General features: G+C 44.2%; 1 non-coding gene across 1 annotated transcript; it reads right to left on the bottom strand.

The window, feature by feature from the left end:
- Positions 1-24,604: 24,604 nt before the first annotated feature.
- LOC115030676 (U6 spliceosomal RNA) lies at positions 24,605-24,715 on the bottom strand. The gene has a single exon (XR_003836282.1). It is a non-coding gene; the product is annotated as a U6 spliceosomal RNA (small nuclear RNA).
- Positions 24,716-25,623: the final 908 nt, after the last annotated feature.

Below are 25,623 nucleotides of genomic sequence, written 5' to 3'. Positions count from 1 at the left end.
AGAGGGTGTAAGCCTCACCCCTAAACAAAGACTGGCACTACGCCTTAGTTGGTAAAGTGCTTGCCTAGTGTGCATGAAGGACTAGGTTCAATCCCTAGCACTGTGTAAACTCGGCATGGAGGCATACTCATGTGGTACATCACTCAAGAACTAGAGGCAGACTGGATGGTGGCACATACCTTTAATCCCAGCACTCAGGAGTCAGAGGCAGGCAGATCTTTGTGAGTTCAAGGCCAGCCTGGTCTACAGAGCAAGTTGAGAGAGAGACAGACAGACAGACATGGACGGACGGACACACACACATCTGACTGGCCTAGAACTTATACCATGTAGACCAAGCTGCTTGAACTAGCTGTTTGTGAGTTCAAGGCCAGCCTGGTCTACAGAGCAAGTTCTAGGATAGCCGGGCTACATAGAGAAATTCTGTCTTGAGAGAGACAGACAGACTGACATGGATATGGACACACACACACACACCTCTGACTGGCCTAGAACTTACCATGTAGACCAAGCTGCTTGAACTGGCTGTGTAGCAGCAAGTTGAGGATAACCTTGAGTTTCTGGTCCCCTAGTCCCAGCTAGTTATGTGGCCTGCTGAGTCTGACTAGTCCCAGCTAGTTATGTGGCCTGCTGAGTCTGACACCCAGGTTTTTGTGCCTGTGAGGCAGGCACTCTACCAACAAAGCTACCTCTAGTCCTATTTGGGGTTTTTATTTGGGGCTGGCCTGGCATATGTATACAAGGCTGGCCCAGTGCTGCCTCTTAGCTTCCTAAGTGGTGGGATTTATAAGTGTGTGCCACCACGTGTAGCTTTACACCCCCCTTCCTTTTTCTGTCAGTTTCTTTATATAGCTGTTATATATATTACATAGGCCACTCTTGAACTTAGGATCCTCCTGCTGCTATCTTTCCAGTGTTAGGACCACAAGCCTATACCACCGTGTATGATCTTTACTAAAATTATTAATGGGCAAACTGTTCTAATTTTCAAGTGTGAAAAAGGACTTCTTCTTAAGCTAGAGAACCAATTCGGTAGTGCATATCTATGATCCCAGCACTCAGGAGACTGAGGCACGGGGATTACGGGTTTGAGGTCAGCCAGAATAACATACTGAGATTTTTGTCTCCAAAAAAAAAAAGTAAATAAATAAGTAAATAAAACAAAGACAGAGAATTGACCAAAATTGCCTAAAGTAATTATATATCTAGAGAATATAATTGGAGAATAAAACACAGTTTTTAAATTATTATTTATAATATTTGGTACTGTTTTTAAAACTATACCTATATAACATGGAAATTAAATTTAAAACAAAAACTATATTTGCTATGTAGAAAAAGGGAGATCCTTCTGGTCCCAGTGGAAGAGAAATCGCCTAGCTTTGTAGAGACTTCAAGTACCAGGATGGAGGTAAACCCAGGGGGCCCCCACCTGCTCAGAGGAGAAGGGGAGAGGACAGAAGGATGGTGAGAGGGGGTGACTGGGAGGGGGCAGTGAGCAGGATATAAAGTGAATGAGTAAAAAGTAATTTATTTAAAAAGTGAGATCCTGAAAACTCAGGTTTCATAGTCTCTGATGATGTGTGCCAGTAATCTCAGCTACAGAAGGCTGAGGCAGGAGGATTACAGGATCAAGACTAGTAGTTTGGGTGGTAGAGTGAGACCTTGTCTTAGACACCACCAACAATAAAACACAAAGTGAGTTCAAGATCTATCTTGAACTTATCTCAAAATAAAAAACATCCTTTAAAAAGTGGGTGGTGGTGGATGCGCAGCTCAGTTGAGGGAGTACCCGACCAGCAGGGACGAAGCCCTGGGTTCAACCCTCGACACCATTGAAATGAAACAAAACCTTCAGTGATCCCTGGAAAGAGCCTGGCATAGATTATCCAAACATGTTTTATGAACACATAAACTAACTGACCCTAACTGCCAACGTGGGCCCACTAAGGGCAAGTTCATCCACTCAACAAATATTTATTGTGTGCCTTTTAGGTTCCAGTCGTTGGAAGAAGAAACAAGAATGAGACAGAAACAAAATATGCCAGTTCCCGTCCCTTGGCCAGAAGACAGATATCAGAGGTCCCAGCACAATTACAAATGCTGAGAAACCCCAGGGTTGTCTGTGAACCCAGCAGAAGGAGCTGCAGTGTCTCAGGGGAAGACCGCCTTAAGCATCTGTGAGGAGGGAACACTTACCCTGAGCCCCAAAGAACAAGCGGGGCTCCGGCAGTAGTGTACAGCATGCTGCAGACAAAACCTGAAAATACAATAGTAAAAGCAGGGCCGAGGCAGCGGCAAGCTGGCCCCACTGAGGGATGGAGGGAGAGAGGCTGCAGGTCCTTGAACCGTCCACAGGAAAGACTGAGACCTTAGGCCCGGCAAGGTGGGGCTCACCAGTGAGCTCAGAGGAGGCTGAGTTGGGAGGTTCAGGAGTTCCAGGCCAACTTGGGCTACACAGAAGAGAAAGGATAAAAAGGACGTTTGAGAGAATGGGAAATAAGAAGGAAGGGAAGGAAGAAGGGAGAGAGGAAAGGCAGGAGAAAGGGAGGAAGGGAAGAAAGGAGGGGGAGAGGGAGGAAAGAAGGGAGCCCAAACAGCAGCAACAGAAAGCAGAGATCTCACAGGGCAGAGGTGGCAGAGGTGGCACACATCTTTCTTCCCAGTACTCAAGACCAGCCTGGTCTACAAAGTGAATTCCAGGCAACCAGGGCTACACAGAGAAACCCTGCCTCTAACAAAAACAAACAAACAAACAAAAAACCAATAAAACAAAAAACAAAATAACACAGAGCTCTCATCTATGCAAGCAAACTCTAAAAACTCTATCAATTCAAGGGTGTTTGCTGACTATCTTCTTCATGTGTGGGCTTCAAGTCTCACTTAAAGGCAGACTTGGTGGTGCATCTTCTTGCACCAATGTGCTTGTGATTAACGTACTTCAAGGCCCTAACTGCTCCAGCTGTGGTCCCCTTTCTCTTACTCACTACAGATGTGTTGTTGGCCTTCCTGTGTCCAGGGGACTGAAGTTCAGCTGTCTCCTTATGTGTAACGCATCTTCCAGGTGTCCCTGTTCCTTCTAAAGTGGTCCATCCCTCATTCATCCCTGAGTGGTTTCTTCCTTTCAGCTCCTCCTGCACTTAGGTAAAAGTAATGGAAATCACTTCATTTTGTTTATACTTGAAATCATCTAAGAAATAAACACTATGAAGATGTGAACCTGGTATTTTGTTCATGATTCTCACCCCCCAGGCATGGGCCACCATGCCCAACCTGTAAGTGAACGGAATGAGCTGCAGAAGTAAATGCACATTGAGAGAAGCACTAGACACCTGTAGTGTAAGCTCTGTGAACAATTTTGTCCAAATAATGTTAGTTAGTACACTGATATTTAACTGGACAGAGATCTCTCCACTCTTCCTGATACCAAGTCTGGGTGTTTCTGTCAAACAGCTAAAAGTCAATAATTCATGTAAACAGAAAATGTTGCAAGCGTCTGAATTCTGGATGGCACACAGCAGGGCATGATGGGAGGCTTCCGATGCCACAGGACCTGAGAGTCCATGAACCTCAGAGTGGGCTGTGGCTTGGGGGGAGCCCATCATCCAACAAGCAACAGGAGTGAATGAACTCCCCCTGTGCAAAGAGGAAAGGAACAAAGAGGATGTCGAAGAGAATAAAGTAGATAGGTAAACAATAGAAAAGGCTTTCCAGGCTGGAGAGAGAGCTCCAGCTGCTCTCCCAGAGGACAGGGTTCAACTTCCAGCACCCATGTGACAGCTCACAACTGTCTGTAACTCCAAGACCTGACACCCTCTGCAATAAAACTCCTCTCCTCAACCGTCTGTTGTCATTCACAAGGCTGTGGGGTAAAGGGTGTTTTCATGTGCTGCTATCGAAATATAAAGTGTGATATAGCCTTTTAGAAAGCAGGGTGGCAATGGCTTTTATTTGTAAAATGTCACCACACCTTAGTAATTTTAGTCTTGTTGATAACACCTTCAGCTAGGCCGTGGTGGCCCATGCCTTTGGTGCCAGCACTTGAGAGGCAAAGGCAGGTGGATCTCAAAGAGTTTGAAGCCAGCCTTGTCTGCAGAGTGAGTTCCAGGACAGCCAGGGTTGTTATACAGAGAAACTCTATCTCAAAAAACAAAACTACAACAATCAAACCACCAAACAAGCAAACAACAACCTCAGTTTTAACAAAACTATTGGAGTAACCATACATAAAACATGTTAACCACACCAACAATTTACATAGCAACACTCAGAGAGATTGAAAAAACAGGTTGAGTGTCTCATATCTAAAATGCTTCGTTTTTCTCCTAGAAGTCCAGGAGAAGATTTCTTGTCTCTTTTCTTTTTTGGTTTTTCAAGACAGGGTCTCTCTGTGTAGCCTTGGCTGTCCTGGAACTCACCCTGTAGACGAGGCTGGCCTTCAACTCAGAGATCTTTCTGCGTCTAGATCTTTCTGCGTTTCTTCCCTAGTGCTGGGATTGAAGGCCTGGACCATCATTCACCCTCAAAATCGACACATTGGGAAACAGTGTTTTCCTGAGATATTTTACCCTTTTGTTTGGTTTGGTTTCTCTGTCCTGGAACTCACTCTGTAGACCAGGCTGGCCTCGAACTCAGAGATCTGTCTGCCTCTGCCTCCCAAGTGCTGGGATTAAAGGCGTGCGCCACCACTGTCCGGCGATATTTACCTTTTAAAGACAGGAGGTTAGCGTGCACACTGGCAGGAAAAGGTACCTGCCAGGGAGGAACAGGAATGTGCACCTCACAGGACCACACCCATTTTCCCTTTCTGCACTCTCTTCAGGACTGAGAAATGATTCACCTTTTAAACTCTCCTAATTTCCCTGAGGTTCTCCAGGAGAGAGGAATCACTTCAGGAGAGCAGATAAAGCCAAAACACTGGTATCATTTACATGTCTGCTTAAAGGCTGTGGGATTTTTTTTTTTAAATCTATTCAGTCCAAAGTTCACCTATTTGAAATTGACCACTGAGAGTTGGCCTCCTGTCTAAAGGTTTAACTGTAAGCAAACAATCTAGAAAAAAAAATTTATTTTAAGATCTTGTTTTTGATCAGACTGTTCAAAGAAGGTCTTAAGTGGGTGAAAGTTCAGTAGGCTGAAACAATAGAAACATTTGGGAGTAGAATATGGCCTGACTCACCCTTCATGCAGTGCCTTCGCTCGTCTTTGCTCGTCTCCTTCATGAGACAATATGGACAGAATTACATCTCAGAATAATTCTTTTGATCTTTAATATTAGGAGAGCCAATTAAAAGATAATGTGTCCAACACTTGGGTTGGTCTCCACCTGGCAAATAATATCTCAAATCGTCTTCTGTGAATAAAAACAAAAGGAGAGGCTGGAGAGACGGCTTAGTGGTTAACACGACCGGTGCATAAGATCCAGGTTTAGCTCTCAGAGTCCACATGGTGACTCACAGCTGCAGTGCTCCCATTCCAGAGATTTGGATACCTTCTTTTGGCCTCTGAGGTACCAGGTACATATATGATACACATACATAATGTAGTCAAGTATTCATACACATAAAATAAAAAGAAATCCTTTTTTAAAGGGAATCTGGGTATGGTGGAGTATTCCTATAAATCCCAGATGTTTGGGAGGCTGAGGCTGGAGGATCACCGGTTTGAGATCAGCTTTTGCTATATATGAGACTCAGTCTCAAAATTAAAAATCCTAGCATGGGGGAAAATTTTTCCCAGTACCCAATATATTGTATCATCTTGCTTAAGATTACTATTATCAAAACCACTCGGTGCCTCTGATTAACTAGATTTTTGAGACAGGGTTTTTCTATGTAGCCCAGGGAAGCCTCAAACTCAGCTACACTGACTTCAGTCTCCTAAAGGTATGTGCCACCAACCCAATCTATGGTCTTACTTTTCAACCTTTGCTCTAAACAATAGAAAAATGAAGTAATCCTTCATTAATGAGCTTCTAAATAAGGAGAAACTCAAATTAATGATTGCTTCAAGCACGTGAAGGCAGTTACACGCCCAAGAGTTTGCTGATGAGATTCACTAAGAACAGTCATTGCCCTGAGCTATCTGGAAAGTTCCAGATTTTGCTGGTCTTGAAGTTCAGAAGTTTCTCATTTTAGAAGATATCATCTTAGCCACAGCCTCTGTCTCAGTTACTCATTTTCTTAGTGACTTTTCTACAGCTGTGATAAAACACCATGACCAAGGGAACTCATAAAAAAAAAAAGTATTCGGTGTACAGTTCAAGAGGGTTAGTGTTCACTGTGGTAAAGGGAAGCTATGGTGGTAGGAACAGCTGAAGGCTCTCATCTTAATTTGCAAGGAAGGGGCACAGAGGCAGAGAGGGAAGAAGGGAGGAAAAGAGGGAGAAAGTACACAGTGAGAATGAGACCAAATAGTCAAACATGCAAGCCTATGGGAGCCATCATCATTCAAACACATTCCACTCCCTGGTCCCTGTGTGCTTATGGCCATATCATAATGTAAAATGTATGTATTCAACTTCAAAGGTCCCCACAGTCTTCCAGTCTCAACACTCCAGTCAAATATCACCTGAACATGGTGACACATATATTTAACCCCAGCATTCAGTGGGCAGTGACAGGCAGATCGCTGAGTTCAAGGCCAGCCTGATCTACAGAGTGAGTTTCAGGACAGCCAGGGTAGGAATGTTCTTAGGATGAGAACAGAAGGTGACCATGTTCTTTGGCAAAGTATCACAACAACAGACTCTCGTCCTATGGCTAATATTCTTCTCTGAAATCTCTGTTTCAGAGGAGACCTCGGAGACTCTGGGCCTCCATAGTCCATAGTGCTCTCAGCACTACTGTCTTCCAGGATCCTACAGGGCTGGCCCCTTAAATCTTGTTTACAGCATTCAACCCTTTCCCTAGTCCAAAGTCCCGAATCTTCCACAAAACAGCAGGATCGGCCTGTTACAGCAATGCCCCACTCCGTACCAGCTGCTGTCTTAAGTTACTTTTTTTCTGTTGCTATAAAGAGACACCATGACCAAGGTAACTTATAAAAGAAAACATACTGGGCTCACATTTCAGGGGATTTGGAGTCCATGATCATCTTGATGGGGAGTATGGCAGTGGGCAGACATAGTGTTAGAGCAGTAACTGAGAGTTATATCCTGACCCACAGGCACGAGGCAGAGAGTCATGGTGGTAGAGGGGGGAAGAGAGATAATTAGAAATGGTGTGAGCTTTGGAAACATCCTAGCTTTCTCCCAGTGACCTTTACCCCAGACACCTCTTTCAACAAGGTCACACCTCCTAATCCTTCCCAAACTGTTTCATCAATGTGGTCCAAGTATGCAAACATATAAGTCTATATCTAGGGGCCATTTTCATGTGACCCACCACATGCATCTCTTTTCATACCAAAACAGCCTGAGCAAGGAAGGTTTTACTTTGGGTCCCAATTTGTTTTTTGTTTTTCTTTTGAGACAGGGTTTCAATGGAGAACTGACACTAATGTTGTCCTCTGACTTCTACACATTTCTGTGGCTGGAATATATCTTTACTCACTCACTCATCAGACACATACACACATATACATATTAAACATACACATCATACATACACATACATTTTGAAGGTGGGGGAGAGCTAGGGAGATGGCTCAGTAGATAAAGCCATGCAAGCATGAGGATCTCAGAACCCAGATAAAAGCCAGTTAGGTTTGGCAATTACATGGAAAGCCAGCACTCAAGAGGCAGAGACAGGAATGCCCCAGGGGCAAGCTAGCAAGCTAGACAAGATGGAGTCCTTGAGCACTGAGTTTGGGGAGACATCCTACCCCAACAAATGAAATGGAATACCATCAAGGAAGACACCCACCCAACATCAATTTCAATTCTCCTTTTTGTTTTTGTTTTGCTCTTTTGAGACAGGGTTTCTATGTGTAGCCCTGGCTGTTCTGGAATTAGTTCTGGACAACCAGGTTGTTCCCAGACTCACAGAGATCAGCTTGCCTCTGCTTCCTGAGTGCTGGGATTAAAGGTGTATACCACCACTCCCCAGTTTATGAGATTTTAATAGGAAGAGGTATTGGGATATACCACCTGTCTTAGTTAGGGTTTCACTGTTGTGAGCAGACACCAGGGTCAAGGCAACTCTAGTAAAAACAACATTTAATTGGGGATGGTTTACAGGTTCAGAGGTTCAATTATCATCAAGGTAGGAGCATGACAGCATCCAAACAGGCATGGAGCAGGAGGAGCTGAGAGTTCTACATCTTCATCTGAAGGCTGCTAGCAGATACTGGCTTCTAGGCAGCTAGGACTAAAGTATTAAAGCCCACACCCACACTGACACACCTACTCCAACTTTCTAATAGTGCCAATCCCATATACAAACCATAACACCACCCATTCTGAGTTATTCCCTGTTGGGTGGAAATTATCGGTTCTTCCCAGAGCACCTCTCAGTCACATGCTGCCCAGCAGGCAGCAGCTCCACTTGGTCTGCCTCTCAAGGAGCCACCTGGGCACAGCTCTTCTGAGGGTATTGCTCTCTTAGATGTGTCTAGCAAAAGAGTGAATGTGAAGCAAGACAGGTGGTCCCTTATAGACTCATCCTCTTCATATACTTATGGCACGGGACAGCACAGGTCTACAAGATGCAGTGAATGTGTGTGTGTGTGTGTGTGTGTGTGTGTGTGTGTGTGTGTGTGGTGTGTTCACCACAGAACCCACATGGAGGTCAGAAGACAATTTTGTGGAGTTGGATCTCTCTGTCATCTCTACATGGGTTCCAGGACTCAAACTAGGGTTATCAGGCGAGCACATTTATCCACTATCCGATCTCATTGGCTCTATAAGGTGCAGGTGTATGCAGTCACTGGTTTCTCCAGATGCCACTCTCCTGCTGTATTTTATCTAACTGCTTCACCCTGTTATGCTACTGGCCCGGCCTCTGACTGCATTTGAGTTTGAGACCCCTGAACCTAAGCCCTTCTAATTGCCCTGGGACACATTAAAATACTTTACTCCTTTTAAAAATGTGCTGCTTGAAACTTCAAGTCACAGGCCACTCCCTTAGCTACTCCCAAAACACATGAAAATTTTAACTGTCTATTTAAGGATCTAGGTCAGTTCTTAGAAAGGCTTATGGACTTAGAGAGCCCTTGAACTACTGCAGATGGGAGGGAGAGGAGGGGAGAGGAGGGGAGGGACTCCGCAGGCAATAATCACGTTCTGAGTGACTCCTCAGCATCTCTTTTCCCTAATTCTCTTTACCAATAACTCCTTCAGTAATCATTTAGTTTAGTTATTTTTAATTTTTGTCTGTTATGCCTTAAACTATTTTCATTTATTCAACAAATAGTTATTAAATCTTGACTGTGTGTCAGGCATATGCACCGGATATTAGAAATAGAATAATAAAACAAAGTTCCATCTTTCACGAAGTTTTAGTCCAGTAAAGGAAACCATTAAAACAGCAACAACAACAGGGTCTCAAGTAGCCCAGGCTGGCCTGAAACTTACACTGTGTAGCCAAGAATGACCTTGAACTCGTGAGCCTCTCTTCTCTACCTCTCAAGTGCTGGAATCTTAGAGGTCTGTGCCACGATTGAGGGCTAGGGATCACACCTGGGACCTCACGCATGCCAGGCAAACATCAGTCAGGAAACAATTCCAGTAGCCACAATAGACCGTCTGAAGGTTTAGTGCATTCAATCCAGTCATATGCTGACGGTTTTATGTATTCTGGCTGTAACTCAGAATCATCTGTCTTGCACATAACCTTACACATACCTCTTTAATGTAATTAGGAGATGTTTATCTCGGTGCAAGTAATTAAATGATGTTAAATAGATACTTAGTAATAAAATGTTCACCTGTTAACTAGTCTGTGGGTAATTGGCTCAATGGCTGGGGAGGAATGTTAATGGCATCACAGTTAGCAAGTGCTGGCCTTATTCCATGTACAAATAAGCTAATACCTCTTAGTCTCATAGCCACAGACTGCTTGGCTAACCCCAGCCGGTTCTCCTTCAGATGCACTCACTTGGAAACAAGAGAAGAGAGAAAATGACATATTAGGAACAGATTAGCATTGTTGATAAAAGGAAATAACGTTTATATCTTGCTGATGGCTTTTAATGAGCCAGAATGACCAGTGGTGTCATTACAATTGCTGTGGCTCAGGGCTCTCCAGTCCCTTTTCACCATCAGTCGGTAGGTTCATAAGGGAGTCTCCCCCAACCCCCACTTCCCCCGTTTTCCTTCCTTCTCCCTATTTACCTTCCTTCTTTCTCCCCTCTTCCTCCTTCCATTCCTCCTGCATTCTCCTTTCCTTCCCTTCTTCCTTTCTTTCTTTCTTTCTTTCTTTCTTTCTTTCTTTCTTTCTTTCTTTCTTTCTTTCTTTCTTTCTTTTCTTTCTTCCTTCCTTCCTTCCTTCCTTTCTTTCTTCCTTCCTTTCCTTCTTTCTTTCTTCCTTTTCTTCTTTCTTTCTTCCTTCCTCCCTCCCTCCCTCCCTTCCTTTCTTCTCTCTCTCTCTCTCTCTCTCACACACTCTCTCTCTTTCTTTCTTTCTTTCTTTCTTTCTTTCTTTCTTTCTTTCTTTCTTTCTTTCTTTTCTTTCTTCCTTCCTTCCTTCCTTCCTTTCTTTCTTCCTTCCTTTCCTTCTTTCTTTCTTCCTTTTCTTCTTTCTTTCTTCCTTCCTCCCTCCCTCCCTCCCTTCCTTTCTTCTCTCTCTCTCTCTCTCTCTCTCTCTCTCTCTCTCTCTCTCTCTCTTTCTTTCTTTCTTTCTTTCTATGTGTTAGGGGTAAGATTTATGTAGCCAGATTAGCCTTGAACTCCATGTCCTCCCTCACCTACCTCCTGGATGCTGGGATTTCAGGCATGTTTGTCACCTCACCTAGCAAAGGAATTCTTTACTTTGGATCAAATCTTTAGGTTCAACAGGAATTCTTTTCCTTGGATCAGATTTTCAGGAGGGGATTGCTGCAGCTGTGGTCCAGTCTTCTGTCTTCCAGATGATTTCCAAATTGACTACTGATGCGTGTAATTTCAGGGAGTAGCAAAAGTAATGGAGTGTTTAGAGAGTTTAAGCTGATATACTCTGGCAGCTCATACAATGGGAAGAAAAGTTCATCCTATGGGAAGAAAAGCCTGCTAGATAGGGCTGGAAGAGAAAAGAGATGCTGGACACAAATCAGATTCCTGTGTGAATCAAGATTGTGAGAGCTAAAATCAACAAGGATACGCAAGCTGAGCACGGTGGGGCACACTGCAACCTCAGCACCTGGGAGGGAGACAGAAGCAGAAGCATCAGGAGTTCAAGGTTACCTTCAGCTAAAAATAAGTTTAAGTCTAGCCTGGACTATATGAAACCTGAAACCTGCTTTATAAATTGTGTGTGTGTGTGTGTGTGTGTGTTCTCTATAGTCCTGTGAAGCATTAGGGTTCTAAGCATCTATTTAAGACTTGCCATGCTTCTGTGTATTTTTACAGTTTGAATGTCTAGGAAAGAGATCAGAGGCTGAAGCATCCTACATCATGATCCCAAAGAAGCAGGGCAGCACTGGCTCTAAAGAGCACTGGCTATAAATAACTGACTTTAGGAGCCTGTGGCCTAGAATCAGTGTGTGTGTGTGTTTGTGTGTGTGTGTATTTGTGTAGATCAGCTTCAAAATGACAGTGTCACTGGAATCTTGGTCTGGACTTGACTTGGTTCCCCTAGTCCTTATGATCTGTGTTGACAGACTTCAGAGGAGACACACAAGTAACATAGAAAGCATACCGTCAGGAGGGCACACAGTGGCCACAGACACCACTGTTCCAATCTATATTTTGGATATACTTTATGTTGCTGCTTGCTTTCTTTCCTCCTTTCCTCCTTTCCTCCTTTCCTTCCTTCCTTCCTTCCTTCCTTCCTTCCTTCCTTCCTTCCTTCCTTCCTTCCTTTTTGTTGTTTTGTTTTGTTTGAGACAGGGTTTCTCTGTAGCTTTGTCTGTCCTGGAATTTGCTGGGTACACCACTGCCTGCCTCTCCTCTCGTGTGCTGGAATTAAAGGCAAGTCCACCATCACCCAGCTATGTTGTTTTCTCAGATGTTCCTAAGAGAGTTTGGTTTGTCCAAGTGATGGGCTGGTTTGGCTGGAGCAAGGATGATGTGGTTTTCCTCAGTATCATAGGAACATATTGAAATGAACTTGAATGGGGTGCAAGAGCATTGGGGACAGTAGTGAAGAGTCGAGTTCCTCTTCTCGGTGTCAGCAGATAGGGTTAGAGAGAGGAAATGAATACAGGCCCTTAATCCCAAGCACCTGAGAGGTAGAGGCAGGAGACTTATCACTCACTGGATGCTAAACCCAGTAGATACAAGTTTGATGAGGGTCAGGCTCTTTACATAGTCTCAAATTATCTCCCAACAAACTATCTATAAACTACCCTGGAAGGGAAGAAACTTGGGAGAATTGACTTAACCACAGTAATGGAACAAATCAACCCCTGCAATTATAAACTAAATTATAAATTATAAAGTGCTGTCACTCCTTTGTGTTCCTGCTAATCCATAACTTGAGTCTAATCATGAAGAAACACCAACCTTTGATAGGATGCACTACAAACATCCAATATGTCATGGTCCTAAGTGCAGAAAAATCTATTCCAGATTAGAAAGCAAAGATGTGGATGAGTGTTTGCCTAGCATGCTTAAGGTCCTGTATTCACCACTGTACCACCAAAACATACCTGACAACTGGGTGTGGTCTGGATGATGTGGAATGTATTTTATATAATAATGTTATTGAGACACTGGAACCATGTTTTAATGAGGTTTATAGATTTCAAATTATTATTTAATTGGAATTGACGTCTTGGTTTTCATATTTGTGTTGTGGCTATGAAAAAGGAGTGCTCTTCTCTTTTTGCTTGTAATTTTCTGAGACAGGGTTTCTCTGTGTAGCCCTGGCTGTCCTGGAATTCACTCTGTAGACCAGGCTGGCCTTGAACTCACAGAGATCTGCCTGCTTCTGCTTCCTTAGTGCTGGGATTAAAGGAGTGTGCCATCACCACCAGGCCCAAAGACCTTTTTGATGGGGTGTTCAGAATCAGTTTGTTTTAAGACAAGACAGCATACTCAGAAGGAGTTTAGAGTTCCTGTGAATCACTCTAGTTACAATAGATATAGAAAGTTTGTTTGTTTGTTTGTTTGTTTGTTTGTTTGTGACAGTCTCATGATATAGCCCTGTCTGGCCTAGAACTCATTATATAAACCAGACTCAGACTGGTAGATATCCACCTACTTCTGCCTCTGGAGATGTAGGATTAAAAGTATGTGCCAGCTGGGGAGGCAGAGGCAGGCAGATCTCTGAGTTCGAGGCCAGCCTGGTCTACAGAGTAAGTTCCAGGACAGCCAAGGCTACACAATGAAGCCCTGTCTCGAATAAAAAGCACGTGGCACCTACAGAACCTTCTAACACACAGTCAGTTCAACTCATTTCAACTTTGGTCCGACAAAAAGTATTTTTTTCGCTTTCATCTTCACATTGGGTGATTTCAGTCACGAATTCCACAGAGCTCTCTTTCTCAAACAATAGAAGAATCCATTTTCTGATAAACAGGTTGAAACCAAATAAATTCTAACACTTGTATAATACAAAGATGAAACATTCTGGACCCAAAGCTCAAAGCTAATTAAGCACCAGTGGGGGCCACAGATTGAATCACCTCCAACCCCTTTGGCAACGCTCTTTGTTCGCTTTCCTTGCTGTTGTTCCTATATCGCTTGCCGCAGGAAGCTGCCATATTGAAGCCCAATTTTTTAGTTGTTGCTCTTACGAAAAGAAAAACAAATAGGTGGTTTATTACAAGAATGTACGGGAACTTATACTCTAAACGTCCATAAATACATATTCTAGAAGCTCTTATCACCCCAGAACCCCACTACACCTTCTCTTTCATCTTTTTAAACATCCTGTTACATAAATTCCAGCTGCATCTATAGCAGGAAGAATAATAAGATAATAATTGGTCAAACATCAAAAAACATTTGGGCGGGCCTTCTCCAGACCTCTGGTCTTCTCTCCCACTGAAGCTCTGGCTCAGGTTCCCCCACTTTATTAATACATTTTTTTTTGTTGTTTGCCTGTTTCTTCTTTGTGCCTTTCTCCTACGTAATTACTATGAATTTTTGCCAGGTCAGGAATTTTTCTCACAAACAAATCTCAGATAATAATAATAAAAAAAGCAGACAAACAGCGTCTGAAGATCACATGTGAAGTCTCTGCAGGCACACCCTGCCGCCCTTTGCTTTCTTCTCCATATTGACTTGGGATTCGTTGGGAGAATTGCACGTCCTCAGTTTTGGACGAAGGGGAGCAGGCAGATCCATCACCCGAGGCATTCGAGGAATTTCCTAGGAATTTCACAGGCATGGATTGGGAACGGTTAAGGAATAACCACACAAATAGCCTGTGTGGGCTGGGAATCTCACATCTGTACATCCTTGCAGCAAACATTTCATGATGCTAAAACATCAGGGACAGGAAGAGCATTCGGGGTCATTCAGCTTGGCTTCTCTTTCATGTAGGAAGGCTTCCATAACTTTGCTAACTAGTGGTTACAGCTAAAGCTCAGGTTTTTGTTGTAGCCAGGTATTGCCTATGGTCCTGGCAGACTGTTCCATTGCTGGACGCTGGACAGCTTCTCACCAGAACCCTTACTTCTGGCTGTGCTCCCAAGAGGCCTTCTGGCAGGTAATGCCTGCCTTCCTTGCACACTTTTGGTGGCTTCCCATCTGTATTAGTCAGGGTTCTCTAGAGTCAGAGAACATATGGAATTTCTCCATATATTAAGGGAATTTATCGTAATGACTTACAGTCTGTAGTTCAACAGTGGGCAGCTGAGAATGGAAAGTCCTAGAATCTCATAGCTGCTCAGTCCCATGAGGCTAGTTGTTTCAGCTGATCTTCTGTATAAGCTGGGATTATGAAGAGGTAGGACCCAAAAGATGTGCTGGCAAGTAAGTGCAAGCAAGTGAAAAAGAGTGAGTCTTTCCTCTTCCATTGTCCTTACGTAGGCCTCCAACAGAAAGTATGGCCCAGATTAAAAGTGTGTACCACCACCTGGATTTGGAATTTGGTCAGCCCAGGCTAGCCTTGAACTCAGAGATCTGCTTGCATCAGTCTCCTGGGATTAAAGGTATGTACTACCTTGCCTAGGTCTAAATTTTTCATGGCCACTGTGCCTCAAGATCTCTATGTCAAGATCCGGGTCAGAAGGCTATGTCTTCCAGCCTCAAGACCAGGATCACTGGTGTGTCTTCCATTTCTGGATTGTAGTTTATTCCAGATGTAACCAGGTTGACAACCAGGAATAGCCATCTCACCAGATGTCCCAACTAAGTTGTCACCAGCTTCATTTTCATGTTTTGGATTACATAGAACAGATGTGTGAATGTATAAAAGGGAATGGCGGGTCAGATAGAGAAGTAAGACTATGGTTTTGAACCAGACGTCGTAGTGCAAGCCAGTAATCCCAGCACTGAGGAGGCTGAAGCAGGACTGTCAAAAAAACTGAGGTCAGCCTCAACTATCTACTGAGTTCCGGGCCAGACTGGGCTGTGTATAGTAATACCTTATCTCAACTAATTTTAAAAAAAGAAGAAAAATGGCTTGGCAATTTGTGTGTGTTTTCTGTTCGTTTCTTTTGGGTTTTCTATTTGTTTGTTTGATACAGGGTCTTCTGTAGCCCAGAATACTTACTAAGTAGACCCCAAATGTACTATGTAGCTGAGGCTAGCCTTGATTCCTAATCTTTTTGCTTCCATTTCTCTCTCAAGTGCTCAGATTATGGGTGTACAGCACCAAGTCTGGCTTATAGTTCTGTTTTTATCCCCTTGTTTTATGTAAACCTTAATTTTCACAACAAATATCCATTTTAATAATAAAGATAATATGAAGATTTTATTTGTTTGTTTAGTTTCTCCTAAACGCTAGCAACTACCATATATATCTAATTTTCACACTCAACTTTCAGTGGTTTGTTTGGTTGGTTGTTTTGTTTTGTTTTGTTCTGAGGTAGAGTCTCTCTATGTAGCTCTAGCTGCTCTGGAACTCACCATGTAGACTAGGCAGGCTAAGACCCTGTCTGAAAAGTGCCAAACAGAAGCTGGAAAGATGTCCAACAGGTAAAAGGTTCTTGCTGACAGACCGGACAACCTAAAGTTTATCCCCAGATCCTACACACAGGAAAGAATTAATTTCTACAAGTTGTTCTCTGACATCTGTATTTGTGTGACACATGTGCCCCCCACCAAAAAAAAAAAAAAACCCAAAAGAATGCATCATAATTTAAAATAAAATAAACAAAAAAGAGAGAGCTGGGCCGGTAGTGTGTGCTCTCCAGATGACTCAGGGTACTGTGCACAGCCCAGCACCGGGAAGCCACTTTCCCAGTGATAACACTGAAGGCCGTCAACCAAGTGATAAAACTCTTGCTCCATTCGTCAGAGTTCTCCAGAAGAACAGGGCCGATAGGATGTGAACAGTGACTTGTTAAATGGACTCCATGATTGGCTGGGGAGTATAACAATGGCTATCTGTGTGCTGGGGAGCCAGAGAGCCACGGTGCTTCTCAGTCCAAAATGCCAGAGGCCTCAGAATATGGGAGACAGATAGATGACAGCCTTAGTGTGAGGCTGAAGTGACTCTCCCTGGAGAGTCGCTGCTGTAGGTCCATGCTGTGAGGTTGTAGACTCTGCTTGGCTGTGGTGACAGCAGCAGGAGCAGACGTTACTGGTTCAGGTCAGCTGGACTTGCACGCACGGCCTGGCTTCCTCTCCTTCCAACTTTGTTCCAGTGAGACTCCAGACTACTGAACAGAGGTGGGCACGTTAGGGATAGACCTCTCCCCATCCCATCAGTCCGTATCCCATGTGTCAACTGTCTTTGGAAATGCTTTCACAGACATACCCGGACGTGTGCTTTACTGATTCCTTGGATGTCTTAATTCACTTAGTGAGTCCATAGCCTATGTAGTAGATATAAATATCCCTAACTTATAGCCCAGAACTTTTAAGTGTTAAGCCCAGAACGAAAGGCTGAAGCACCTATTAACAAAACCAAAGCGAATGCTGATGGCCAGGTTCTCCCAACATCCCTCAGTTCCTACCCAGTGCGGAGTCCTCCTGGCTGGCATACCCACCCCTTACCCTGAAGTCTCCAGCCCAGGAGACTTGCCTATATAACCCAGCCATTCTGGTTACATTGGCCTTTTTTTTTTTTTTTTTTTTTTTAATCTTTTTGGACTTTTCCCATCTTGGCCACTTCTCCTGGTTCCCCTCTCTCCCCTCTCCCTTCCTCTTCTCCTTCCAAGGCCTAGCTCAGGGTCGTGCTCATCGGGCTCTCCCAGATGTTCCTGCCTCTGGCTATGCTCTCTCTCATGTCTACAACGAACCCTCTCCTCCGCCTCACCCAGGAGCAGTAATGATCTCCTTTTATTTCCTTTTTCATTCAAGAATGAGTCACAGGCTAAGAAACCTGTCAAAGTCCACCCATGTGGTAACTAACAGAAGCTAAATCAAACCTACCTGTCAACTTCAAAATTTAACTCATTATTTTGCCTTATTTCTTTATATTCCAATCTTAATTATTATTTTTATTTATTATCAAAAGGGCTAATGACATTCCATACTGTTTGATAAATGGCATGGAAAACTATGTAACATGTTCTAGGACATATTAAGTCTAATATTTACATGAATTTGTTGACCTCTGAAGAGTTTGCTGAGGGCCAGGTGTGGTAGCCCTTAATCCCGGCACTTGGGAAGCAAAGTCAGGTTAATCTCTGTGAATTTTAGGCCAGTGTACTGGTCTACTTAGCAAGTTTCCGGCTAGCCAGAGACCTGGTCTCAAAACAAAAGTAAGCTTCAAGGGCCAGCCAGATGGCTTAGCAGGAAAAGGTGCTTGCTGCCAAGCCTGGCTACCAAGTTGGATCCCTGACAGCCCTGTAGTGGAGAGAACTGACTCCCACAAGATGTCCTCTGATTCCTTTTTTGTTGTTTTGCTTCCATTTTAGAGAGAGAGTCTTACTATGTAGCTGTGGCTGGCTTGGATATTGCTATGTAGACCAGTCTGGCCTCAAACGCAGAGATCTACTTGACTTTGCCTCCTAGCATGTGGATTAAAGGCACATGCCACCACACCAGGCTGTCCTGCAATGCCACCACCAACCCAAATAAATAAGTGTAACAATATTATTTTAAGAAAAGGGTAAGTTTCAAGCTGAGCGTGGTAGCCAAAACTATAAAGCTGAGGCAGGTATATCCCTGCCAGTTTGAGGTCTGCCTGGACTACATGGTAAATTAAAGGGTATCCTGGGCTACAAAGTGAAACCCTTCCTCAAACAAACAGCTAGAACCCACGTAAAAAAAAAAATCAGGGTTTAGCTTAGGTGTGGTGGCACATGCCTTTAATCCAAGCACTAGGAAACAGAGGCAGGCAGATCTCTGTGAGTTCTAGGCAGTTCTGTTTTACATAGTAAGATAATGCCAGTCACTGCTAAGTATGAGATCTGTGGACTGGTGTGTGTGTGTGTGTGTGTGTGTGTGTGTGTGTGTGTGCTAAGTTCAGAAGCACTGTGTTTATACTCTATTGGAACAGTGATAGCTACCATGCACAAGGCTCTGAGTTCAATCCCCAGCACTTCAAACACGAGGCTTAGTGGTGTATGACTATAACCCTGCGGCTTGGGAGGTAAAAGTAAGGGGTTCACGGCCATCCTCAGCTACCTAGTGAGTTTGAGGCTAGCCTGGACTACATGACATAGTCTCAAAAAATAAAACAACAACAAACCCCACTATATATCACAGATTTCATAGGTAACCCCCAACAAAAACAAATTTCCAAGTAGGACTAATATAGAGCCTTCCAAATCTATTCCTTTAAAGGCAACAAAACTTTCCTGTGTATTTATTGAACTGTCAGACAGTTTAACTTGCTAGTCAAACACACAAGCTTTGGTCTGATTAACTCTCAGTTCCGTTTCTATTCCTTGCCAAGAGTTCAGCTTTGGGCAGATTTATTAGCACAGCGAACAAAGAGAAACAGCTAACTGTAGTGGTTCCCACTACCCGGAAGGCTGAGGCAGGAAGATCATTTAAGCTCAGGACTTTGAGGTGAGTTTAGGTTTGTCTCTAAAATTAAATGGAGCCCAGATTCGGTAGTGCTGGTCTTTAATCCCAAAGGATCTCTGTGGGTTCAAGGCCAGCCTGATCTACAGAGGGAGTTCCAGGACAGCCAGAGCTGTGTAGAGAAAGACTCTGTCTCCAAATGAAAAGAAAACTAGTACATGCTGAGCATGTAGTATGTTAGTATGTAGTGTGTTGTAGTATGTTAGCATAGGCATGTAGTATGTCACTTTGTCATACCCAATTCAAAGATGAGAAGGTAGAGGCAGAGAAAGAGTGAGGAATTTGCTTAAAAGGAAAATAGAAAAAAGGTAGTACACAAAGTCCCATCCCAGACCAGGATCCCAAACATATATCCCTCTGGTCTTTGAATACTGAGGGAACCCTCACTGTACCTGGGGTCTCTAGAAGTCAGACAAGGAGTCATCCTGGCCCCCAAGAAGTCTTGTGTGGCATGACTTCACCACAGTGAGGTTTTTATTCTCAGCCACATATGTTTAGAAATTCAGTCTGTCTGCCTTGCTAGGTATGGCAGCGTACACCTGTAATTCCAGCACTTGAGAAATTGAGGCAGGAGGATTGCTATACATTTAAGACCAGCCTGGAATTACAGAACGGGCTCTGTTTAAAAACAAAACAAAACAAAAAAGCCAGAACAAAATCCAATCTGCTAATACATAGGCTGTGAATTTGTTTCCTAAAGCTGATTCAAAATCCCAGAGGCTGGTGTTTAAAATCACAACAGCAGTTTATTCTTTAAATTATTCTTGGATACAGAAAGAAGCACAAAGGCTGGGGACCGATACACTCATGTCACACGTTCATCACTCAAGAAGCCTAGTGGCCAAAATCATTGCTTGCAGAGCCGGCATCAGAAGCAAGGGAGCCCCTTTCCTTTGTCTCTAGGAAGTCTGTTTTAAGTTATGGATACTGCAAATTATGACAGAGTCAGGCTCATTGGTGCCAAGGTGTCAATTTACCTGCCTTAAGAACTGAACAGGTGAGGGTAATCTCTTTCTTGCCAGCCCTTGAACCCTCAGTTTTCACTCTGAGACCCTTTCTGTTCCAAAGCCTCCAGGGCTCACCAGCCCTGGTCCTGAATGCTGTGTGTGAATTGAGGTCAATTATTACCCCATACCACACAGCACCTTGCAGCCCACGGGGCCGTGCTTTTCCTTTACTAAGTGAAACATTGGATACTATACTGACTCTCAGCTTTCTGATCTTGAAAGGGCAAGTTAGTTCCAAGTTCTTGAGGCTTCAAATCCTGACTGCAGCCTAAGAGCCAGGGCTGGCTGGTGGACATTAGCTACTCTTTTGTTTCTGAAGGTTTTGCCGGGTGGGCTCTCAAGCTTCAGAAACAGACTGTCGCCGTCAGATTTCTGCCTGTCTCCTGAAAACCAAAGGATAACAAATACTGTTTCTGTAGCTACCGAAGAGACAGACTGCTTGGAGGAAGATCTACATGGCTCTGCAGACTCCCTGGCCGTGCCAACTCTGGGGGAGTCGCTGCACACAGCAAGAGTCGGCTCTAGTTCTTGGCTCTTGGCCACAGTTCCCACAGCTACAGCAACATTGGCAGCTCCTGCTTTCGTGCAGAGCTTCTAGCATGCTGGGAGTCTCCTGCTGACAACCTCTGAAAGACAAGGCTCCAAGTCCTACTAGCTAAGGCAGCCAGGACTTAAAGGCGAATGGCTGCGGCCAGATCCCAGGAATCAGGTCATGTCAGAGCCTACCGCAAGAAAGGATGAACCCCGCCTGTGTATGTTATATAACACTTTGCACAGAGGGGTATAGAGAAACTATAGACCTAAGTCTATAAAAAAGCAGGCTGAGCAAGCCATGAGCAACCTCTCACCTCTCCTGAGCTCTCAGAGATCAGGGAAGAAAATGTAGTTTCTGAGGAGCAGATTGGCTTTTAATTTTATTTTTTTATTCTTTATAATTCATCTGTTATATTCAGAATGAATTCACAAATTTTGGTCAGTTTCATATCTTATTAACCAGTGTTTTAGAAATATTTTTTATTTATGTAATTAATCTTACTTATTTACTTAATTTTGAGACAGGGCCTTACTATGTAGTCCTGGATTCCCTGAAACTTGTGTAGACTAGGCTGGCCTTGTCTTAGGGTTTATACTGCTATGATGAAACACTATCGCCCAAAGCAACATGTCATAGTCCAACTCTGAAGGCTGAAGTCAGGGCAGGAACCTAGAGGCAGGAACCTAGAGGCAAGAGCTGAAGCAGAAGCCATGGAAGGGAGCTGCTTACTGGTTTGCTCCTTCATGGCTTGCTCAGCCTGCTCTCTTATAGGACTACCAGCCTAAGGATGGCACCATTCACATGGAGCTAGGCCCTCCCACATCAATCATCAATCAAGAAAATTTCCCATAGGTCAATCTGCAGAGTCATTTTCTCAAGTAAGATCCCTTCTTCCTAGAAGAACCTAGCTTGTGTCAAGTTGACATAAAAGTAGCCAGCACAGTCCTAAAACACAGAATTTGCTAGTCCCTGCCCCTGGAGTGCTGGGATTAAAGACATGTACCACTACACCTGGCTTTTCTTTCTTTTCTTAAATTTGGGGGGTGGAGGGTGGGGCCTGGGGAGGGGTGGCCCATGGGCACACATGCTCACGCTTGTGGGTATGTGCACATGAATGCAGGTCCCTTCAGAAGGCAGCAGAGGGTGTTTGAGCTACAGGCAGTTGCCAGCTGCCTGTTGGGGGTGCTGGGAACCAAACTCGGGAACTAAACTCACTGTGTAGTCTTGGATGGCCCAGAACTCACTATGTAGACCAGACTGGCCTCAAACCCAAAGGAATCTGTCTGCCGCTGCCTTTGCCTCCCAAATTCTGAGACTACAGACTTGTAACACCATGCTGGACCACTGCCCTCTTTTACCTCTCTCCCATTCCTTCTTGCCTCCTTTCAAGTTGTTGGAGTATGCTGCAGGAGGGAGAGAGTCTCAGTTTAGGTAGAGCTGTTCACATGAGCATAGGTGGGGGGTTATTTACCAGAACCTGGGCAATTTACCAGTGATTACACCACTGAATAAAATGATTTCCTTCTCTAGCAACCATTAACTACCAATAGTCCCTCAGGAAGGGATAGGGCCTGTGAGCTCTGGGGCAGGTTTTTTCCCTACACTTCTGGGCTCCCACACAGGCAAGTACAGTGAGGATCAAGGCCTTGCTGTGGTTGTTCTGTTTTGCTCTTCTTTTGTTTTGCTGAGGCGTGGCTTCACTATACAGCCCAGGGTGGTGGGGGGCCTCTAGCCCAGTCCTGCTTCAGAGTTGCTGAGCTTATAGTCCTTTGACACCACTTCCCAGGCAAGACCCTGCCTTCTGAGACTCATTCTTTCAAGACTCCTAGGTAGATTCTGAGCTCCAGGCCACAGAACACTGGAAATATTTGGTGATCCACGACCTCTTCTGGGAGAGATCTCTTGATTTTGCTGGAAGAAGCATTCAGACTGCCTGCCCTGTTCACTGAAGACCAAGCAGGGTTCTAGACTGCCAAGTTCATTTATTCAACATAGGTAAATTTATTACCACTTCCTGCCTCAGTCCAACATTCACACACTGAAACCCATGATGTTCCTAGCAGTGCTTGAGGGTTAACTAAATGTGAAGGCTTGGCCCCTCGGTGATCCTTCTGGGTCTGGGTGTTTTTGAACATTCCCTACGCTGTACTCCCTTTCGTCTTAATGGGCCCTACCCATTGAGGTGAATTCCAGATCTCTCCTATATCTTTGCCTTGGCTCAGGCCTCTGACCCCTCCACAACATCGACTCAAAGCAGAGAGATGGCCAAAATAGGCAGTCAGAGAAGAGCACAGGCGTTCATTCCTATTGCGTCTGCTCAACCTCTCAGCCGCCCTGTCAGGGAGCCTCTCAGAATCACAGGCTGGGCCAAAGAGTCTTGCCCTCCTCATTCACAGTGTGAGAACAGAGTGACCTACAGAGCAAGGTCCTTCAGAGGCTGTGTGCTGACTGCTGAAAAGCCAGAGTGATACTGCTGCGGATGTGGTGGTGTGCACAGGCTCCTTTCCCCGGGCCAGGCTGAACTACGTCCCCCACAAGACTCTTTTCCCTTCCTCTGCTTGCATTGGTCGTCAGGAGGGTTGTTAATGATTCACTACGAGAAACTTCTGTCAGTTTTTTCTTTCTTTTGGAGGGGGGGGGGGGAGTGGAGTAGAGCAGGGTACACCTGCAGAGGTGGAGGTCAGAGGACAATCTGCCGGAGTCTGTCCTTTCCTTCCCCCGTATCAGTTCCTGGGAACAAACTCCAGTCACTAGGCTTTGCAGCCAGCACCTTTATCTACCTTGAAGGTCCTTGTCATCATTTTTTAACCTTTTTTCCTGCTGTTTTTCTAAACGGCAGAGCCTTGAGTGTCCTGGAGTTATTTTGTAGACCAAATTGGCCTCAGACTCAGAGAGATCTACCTGCTGCTGCTTCCTGAGTGCTGCGAGCCACTACAGGCATTTGCCACCATGCCCAATATGTTTTTTTTAAACTCTTAATGAACTGCCATATGGGAACGATACCCTTAAATAAAGGCAGGTAACCCTAACAGAATTATTCATCAACTGACTCATTAGAAACCTCTTGCTAAGCACTGGCAACACTGTGCTCTGTACTGCACAATTTGATATGAACGAGGATTGAAGAGACATAAAAAGTGAATTCTTGATCCTAACTTTCAGAGTTTGTTTTTGTTTTTCCAGTGCTGAGGATCCTACCGGGGACCTCACAATTGCAAGGCAAGTTTTCCACCGCTGAGCTACACCCCACCCTTCAGAAGGCTATCATCTAACAAGGACATAGGTACCCACACAAATCAGTGCACTCCAGAGGGAGGACAGAAGAGACCATCAGTAAGCATCGCTCTACCTGGCAGAGGTAGAGGAATGCACTCCCCTTACCAGCCCACGAGGAAGATGCCTGGAGCCTTCTGGGGTAGCCTGATTCTCTTTGTGCCCAAGAAGCCAGCATCAAGATTAATACAAGCAAGTGGAGCACTATAAAGTAAATTCTTCAAAAGTCCCTGTGTGTACCTAACAGGAGCTCAGTGTGCAAGCTCTTTCTTCTCACTTAGTAAACTGGGTTGACTGCCAATCATTTCCTTTTAATAGCCGGAGAAACCGAAGTTACATTGCTCTTCCCTGTTCCTCGGGGCAACTAATACAAGAACAAACAGGGTCCAGTACCAGGAATAAAGTTGACTCATACGCGCAGGCTCTCTCTCCTTTTAGAACACATTGACTGAAGACTTGGAATGGGGATGACATTCATTCTCACAGGGAAATGAATGAAGTGGCCAAAAGCAAGAGGTTAGCAGAGAGCAGGCTGTGGCTCCTGCACTGTTCTCTGTTTGATTTGGGTTTGGTTTTTGTATTTCTTTAAAAAAACAAAACAAAAAACAAAACAAAACACCCAAAAACATAGAACGCTTCACAAATTTTTGTGTCATCCTCGTGCAGTGACTGTGCTAATCTTCTCTGTATCACTCTAATTTTTTTTACTATATGTGCTGCCAAAGCAAGTACTGGTTTTTACATTCCTGAGACGAGGTTTCACTATGCAACAAAGGTTGGCCTGAACTCTTGATCGTCTTGTCTCTTCCTTCCGAATATTGGAACTACAGCCATGTACCAGCATTCTCAGCTACACTTACTGCACTGTTTTAGGCAAATCTGGGCCTCTTCCTCTTAGAAGAAAGGGTGGTCCTGAGAGTCTTAGAGGAAAAGGTGGTCCTTCCAAGGCCATATTTTAGGTGGTAAGACAAGGCTGTGCAGAAATAATACCCCTAACATCCTAGGAACAGAAAGCATGTGCTGAGAACGCAGGTAGCCCTTTCTTCTGTTGGGTCTTTGCTATCCCTTCTATCATTCCTGGCTGTCACTTCACAGTCTGCACTTACTATTTTGATACTCATAGGCTTGTTTTTATATCGATTCTATATCACTTGAGGGTAGCAATAGTGATGTCCTATCCTTACTGGCAACTAGCTTGGTGAGCACTCTTGTTAGGGCATTAGGAAATGTTGTTTGATTTGATGTTATAGGAGAACTGGACTTCAAGGGTAAACAGCTGCAAGGTCTGGCAATCCATAGGTCTGGCCAAGAATTTCCACCAGGCAAAGAACATTTGGCAACGACAGGGGCATTCCATTGAAGTAGAGGAGAGATGGGTTATGCAACAGTTCTGCAAATAAAATGGATTTTTTCTGGCATGGCTCAGTTCTCTGAAAAGCAATGTAAGATGTCACCTTTACAGATATCACGTACTATGCGTCTCTTCCAGGTTTAAGTAGGAAGAGGTGCAGTTGATTTTCTGATACATGGCATTATGCTACACATTGTGCACATAGACTTTTTTGTTTCGTTGTGTTGTGTTTTTTTTGCGTATGTTTAATCTTACTGATGGGCTGGAGAGATAGGCTCAGTTAGAGAGT

This window comes from Mus caroli, unplaced genomic scaffold (genome assembly GCF_978045245.1).
Source record: "Mus caroli unplaced genomic scaffold, Mus_caroli_1 scaffold_3, whole genome shotgun sequence".
In the NCBI taxonomy this organism is placed as follows: Eukaryota; Metazoa; Chordata; class Mammalia; order Rodentia; family Muridae; genus Mus; species Mus caroli.
This window is presented reverse-complemented; position numbering and strand designations above follow the sequence as displayed.